A 6,000-nucleotide genomic window follows, 5' to 3' on the forward strand; every position below is an offset into this window, starting at 1 on the left:
GCATTGTCACAAATGCAGTATTTTTGTTTTTTATTTTTTTAGAAATGCAGCACTTGTTTATTAGTTATTGATGATCAGAAATCATGGCACAATAGAACGTGGTCATTTAATATAGATGCACTCACAAACAAAATGATCTTGCGCTGAGCACAGGTGTGTGTTATGCATGTGTACGTTATGTACGGATACTGAATCGCGTGACCTAAATATGTAGCAGGTGGCGGGAATTGATGGGACTCGGAAACACCCCCACAATTTAATCAGTTGTTCCTTGTATGATGTCAGATGGATACGTCCCGATAAGTTACCAGTGGTTGATTTGTAGAAGGATTGCAATCATGTGATCATCAGCAGGCAGCTGGTAGTGTTCACTTGTTGTCATAGTTACAGTGACGCCGTGCCACTATCTCACAATGATACCGAAATCCTAAACAAATCCGTGGATCCAGACTTTAAGCCTCATCACTGCCAAAATCTAATGAGGTGGTCTTTGTGTCAATTCTGACCTTCCCTGAAAATTTCATCCAAATCTGTTTGTCCGTTTTTGAGTAATGTTGCGCACAGACGGAATAACAGAAGGACTGACAGACAAACGCCGATTGTCACATAACTCCGTTGCGTTCCTTGGATGAGGAAAAACATGCTTGGTTGCCTTTTGAACACATAATGACATGTCATTTTGTTACTAGCTATTATGTTGCTGCATAAGATGATGATGTAGATAATTTATCACAAAGCTAAAACAGAGTATTGAAAATGATTGATATTGATGTCCGTTTGGGCTTGGGGATCATCATCCACCAAAAGTACTACTTTTAAATTTTCATATATTTTTGTTCAAACTATTAAATAACCCTACACCCTACATGCGACTCTCATTTAAACAGTAAAAATAAGTTTGTGCATGCACATTTGTCTGAAAAATATACTGAGGGTTATTTTGTGCTGTCAAAATGTAGCATCAACACACCTCAAAACCACCTCTTTTGACTTCCTCCCACCAGTAAAATTATTTCAGTGTTATTTGAATATAAGCAAGTCCACTAAACTCACTGTTACATTTACAGCATCTGAAAATATCTACACTTTTTTTGCACCTTCTACTACACGCACCTTCTATTTATATGCAGCACCTTCTATTTACATACTGCACCTACATATGTTTACATTCCATGCACTGCACCTTATATGTACACTTTGTATTCCTATAAGCCGATGTGCAACAGTAGTTACACTACTGTTGTAAGTGCTCTTAATACACCAAATAAGCGAAATTTACAAGAAGAGGCTATCTCGCTGTTCCCTCAGGTTACACGTGTGCATATTATATTTCATTCTATGTTTGTATTTGCACGACTTTTGTTCTACAAAAAAAAAACTGGCACTGCTTAATTGTATTGTATTGTGTTCTATATTCAAGGTATACGAATTTTTATTTGTCACCTGCTTATGCAGCATGTGCAGTGAAATACAGTGACTGTTCCTCAAGGCTGTGCAGTATCAAGAAACATTCTTTGAAAACAATAGAAATAGCTAATAAAGTGGTAGATTTTTGATGCATATTCTATTCTATTCTATTCTATTCTATTCTATTCTATTCTATTCTATTCTATTCTATTCTATTCTATTCTATTCTATTTTTGACTGTCCCAGACCGTAACACTAGGCGTCGCTGTTGTCCCATTTATTTCTCCTACAAAGTGCAGCTACACCTCAACAGGTTGCAGCCTATAAACTCTCCAGTTTGACATTTTTCTGCTTTCTGATTCCATTCATGTCTTTTATCTTCCAAAGAAACTCCAAACGAGGCCGCAGATTGCGACTTTATCAGCGCTAAACTCCTCAATAATCAACTAAATCAATTAAGGCCACCGTCTAATAACGCCATCACCATGGCAACATAACGGTGGAAGCAGTGCGCAGGTGTAGAACTCAGGTGTCCAAACATATAGTTGCAAAAGTGAATTACTTTTAAGAAGGGGGTTAAATGCCCGTGAGCAAGGTATTTAAACACGTGTTCAGAAAGTAGGAGAACTCCACTGTCACAGAGCATGCGCACTCAGCTGGCTCAAAAAATGCTTTATTAACAGTCTTGCAATGTTGTGCACAATTAAGCTAAAGTGTGTGGTTATTTCCGCAAATGAAACTACCTGCGGTCCAAGCGTCCTCCGTTATTCTGTTGCATTTTAGTGCGCACCGTTATCTGCACCGTGTCCGGTTCCCCGTTAGGAGCCTATAGGCGACGTCACGGAGAAGCTGCTGGTATAAAAAGCTCCGTGTGATGCAGTGACCACATTAGAAGGAAGCAGCGTCTAGTGGGCAACGTCCTCCATCTGGCCAAATTACTGCAAAATTTTTTTTTTTTAAAAAGCAAAAAAACAATGTCCAGAATGACGATCGTGCAGCTGGGAGTGGTTGTCATCGCCATATGTTTATCAACACAGGTAAGGCTGCTTTTAAATCCACATTTATGCATGTAAAATTGGTTTCACTCAGCAGTTTGTGCCTGGAATTTACAGTTAAAAGGCGATAATAGTGGTGGATGGAAATCATCTGTATTTATATTTAATTAACAGGTTTATTCATGATGTTTATAGACTGATAATATAAATTGGTGTGTTGGTTTGAATTACAGCAGACTAGACATGAAGCTCCCTTGGGAAATTAACATGATTCTGAAGTCATTTTTTGGGCTGTGTCTTTAATTAAACCTCTCCTATTTCTTTAAAAAAAAAAAATCCACATTCAGGGTTAGGTTTAGTTTAGTACTTTCGTTTACACCCTAGTAGATTAATGATTCAGGTGCTTCTTTTATTGCTAAAGGTGGAGGAAGAATCTAAAGTTTCTTTTGGGTGCTGTGTGCCAAGAGAAACCCGACACGCAGGAAACTTTCTCCCTTTTCTCCCCCCCCCCCCCCTTTTTTTTTTGCTCACCAGCCAGTCATCCAGTGATGTCAGAAACCGTGGAGATGAGTAATCAGACATAGTGGTGTGATAATGGTTTAAACTGGGCCTGATTGTTTGATTAATCCCCACAGTTTTGCCTCAGCGTCTTATCTGGAAGCTGCAATTGCTTCGTTTGACTTCAAATTTTGTGATAAATCCTCCTCTTCCATCCTCCTCCTCCGACAGGTGGTCTCCCAGAACAACACAGACACCACAGGGGGAAACTCCACCTCCAGCTCCAACGCCACCACCACCATGGCCACGGACACCTACAGCAGTTCGGCCAACTCCACCTCCCCCGCCGGAGCAGGCGTCTCGCTGCACGCCGGCACCTTCTCCTTCCTGATCCCCGTCACCGTGGCCGCCTCTCTGCTGCAGCGCTACTGTTGAAGCCCCCCCTACAATTCCTCCCCCCCGTCGTCACCCCTCGTCCCCCCCTGCCCCCCCAGCTCCAGCCTCTTTCCTCTCTCAGAGACCACGAGACTAACAATGGATGGACTCCACAACCTTCTTCGTCCTCCTCAAAGTAATGCTAAAAAACAAACCCAACCTAATTCAAGACATTTCTTTTAATCAAAGAGAGAGGGGATGCGTGGGTGGGCTCAGCTGGAGATCATCACCGAGACCCCCCACTCCCACTCCCACCCCCACTCCACCCTTTTGCATGGAATCAAAAGGAAACGGGTGGTGCGGCCCAGCTTCCCTTTTGGCTCGCGTTTCCATAGTCACGCCATCACATTCTGGAGATGCTCAGGGTTGCGGTTTGTCACGTCACATGTCTTGATTGAAATGCGGACCACTTGAGTGTACAGAGGTTCTTTTTTTTCTGTTGTGGCTTCAAATCCAACCTGGCAACCAACATCAGAGCGTCTGTTAAAAGCGAAGTTCGGCACATACAGTAGGAAGGTTGTAGAAAGAGTGTGTGAGCCATATGACATTCATATATTTTTTTTCAGTTGGGTTTTCCCCCTCTCAAAATTTTCAGTCTTTTTATTAGAAAACGTCACTGAGGTGTATGTAGCAAATGAGTTGCCACAGAGCGTGTGTCAGTTTTGCCTTGTGATTTTTAAAGAGTTGAGGTCTTTTACAATGAGGGTTTGATTGACACCTTTTCCTCCCTTCATCCATGGGTTAGACCCAGGAAATGACTGTCTGTATAACCATATGGGAAGGGTTGTTAGATTTATATTTCCCCCACTTATAGTTTATATTTTGTATAAATGGAAATGTTGTACTGTTTATTAGTTTGCGTACAAGATAATGGAAGAAATGACAATGTACAATAAATTATGAAAAAGTGACAACTGTAATTGTTTTTTTGATTCCAAATTTGTCTCACTTTGTTTTTCTCTCCTCCAACTTCATGCCCATTAAATCATCCCAACGCGGTGCGTAGAATTAAAGGGTGTGGCGATGTTGTGTTCATCATTACGAAGCTGCCAGGCAGTCTAGACAGGCAGCTGCTGAGCTGCAGACCAGAGATGGACTCAGCATTCCCTGATGCCCCCACAGATCTCCTCTGGATCAGTGCCAGAGTGGTGCCCACTCACGGGATATCAACTTTCTGTAGTGTTTTTTATGATAAACATTTACATAGAGGATCAGCCTTCATTTTAAGGAGGAGAGATGCTATGCAAAAGCCAACGGCAAGCTGAAACCTGTTATTTCAGTGTGAAGTTTGAATACCTGGAAGAATAAAGACGATGATGAAACAGCCCCGGAGGGAACACGATGTCATATTTGATTAGGTAGTTAAGCGAGTTTGGTTTTTGGCTGTTACTTGACACTGTCTAGTCCTGTCTGTGTCCCGGTGCTTAACTCTCCAACAGCTGCAGAGCACAGAAAAATATCTGTACACACTAAAATCAATTAAAGTTAATATGAGTTTCCAGTGAGGGACCTTTCAGATTAACATAATAGAAGAAAAGTTAATGTGAAAGTGGAATGTGTGCCACTGGGAGAAACTAGCACTCTGAAAGTTTAAGTGATTATCAAAAAGCCAGAAGTGAGCCATTCTAATACATTTTTGCCATTTCCTTTCGGCAGATTAATATTCCATTTATCTGTGTCCTTTTTGTAGTGGCTTTTAAATCTTACTTTGTGGGATTCATTGTTCCTCCAGCAAGTTAAATTTTATTTTAAAAGCTATCAGCAAAGGCAAAAACATCAAGCACATCACTGTATGAGGGAAGCCTGTGATGGCAGAGTGAGTAGCGTGCAGCTCGGAAATGCCTCAGCACCAGTAAAGCCGGCCTCATGACTCATTAGTCCGGACTATTGTCTCTCAATCCTCTCCGCACTATTAACCTCTCCTCACACTCCGTCTCCCCTCCATCTCCCCTCCCTTTTGACGTCCCCCTTTTTTCCGGATCCGTCCATGTAACAGTGCAGCAGTCTGGTCGGCAAATGGAAATCCTAAAAAGTTTTCTTTCCCCCCCTAAATGCTGCTGAAATCAGACTTTCAGACTAATGTTAAGACCTTGTTTTAGTGAACATAATCAGCTATTATATAAAGAGCATTTCAATTCTGTGAGATGGCAACTTGTGAACAGTTGAAGTGGTGTAACCTTCAGTATTTGGAAAGGACAACACTGTAAAAATCCATTACAAAAAATATAAAAATCTGGCAGCAAGGCACCAGAAAAATATGTTAAAATAGTAGCATACTGTGGTCTACAGTGGAAGTACAAGCAAATAAAATAACAAAAAGTAAAATGAAGATACTTTTATCAAATTGAAACCCAGTAGAATCGTATAATTTTATGGTCACATATTGTGAAAGGACAAATTACTATTTGTAAAAATACAAATGTTTAATGTTGACATTATGTACAGTTTAGCCTGTTTTTTCCTTTTAACAGTCATTTGTAAATTGCAAATTAATCCTTTTTTCTGCCATTTTACAAAAATGGAATAAGTTATTTAGCTTTTGCTATCTTTATTATTCTTAGTTTTTCTATCAAATATTCTGTAAATTTGCAAATATCTGTAAAATAATGTGGTTTTTTTGTTGATTTAAATAATGTTAAATAATATTGTAATTTTATGGTCGATC

This window comes from Amphiprion ocellaris, chromosome 12 (assembly GCF_022539595.1).
Source record: "Amphiprion ocellaris isolate individual 3 ecotype Okinawa chromosome 12, ASM2253959v1, whole genome shotgun sequence".
NCBI lineage: Eukaryota > Metazoa > Chordata > Actinopteri > Pomacentridae > Amphiprion > Amphiprion ocellaris.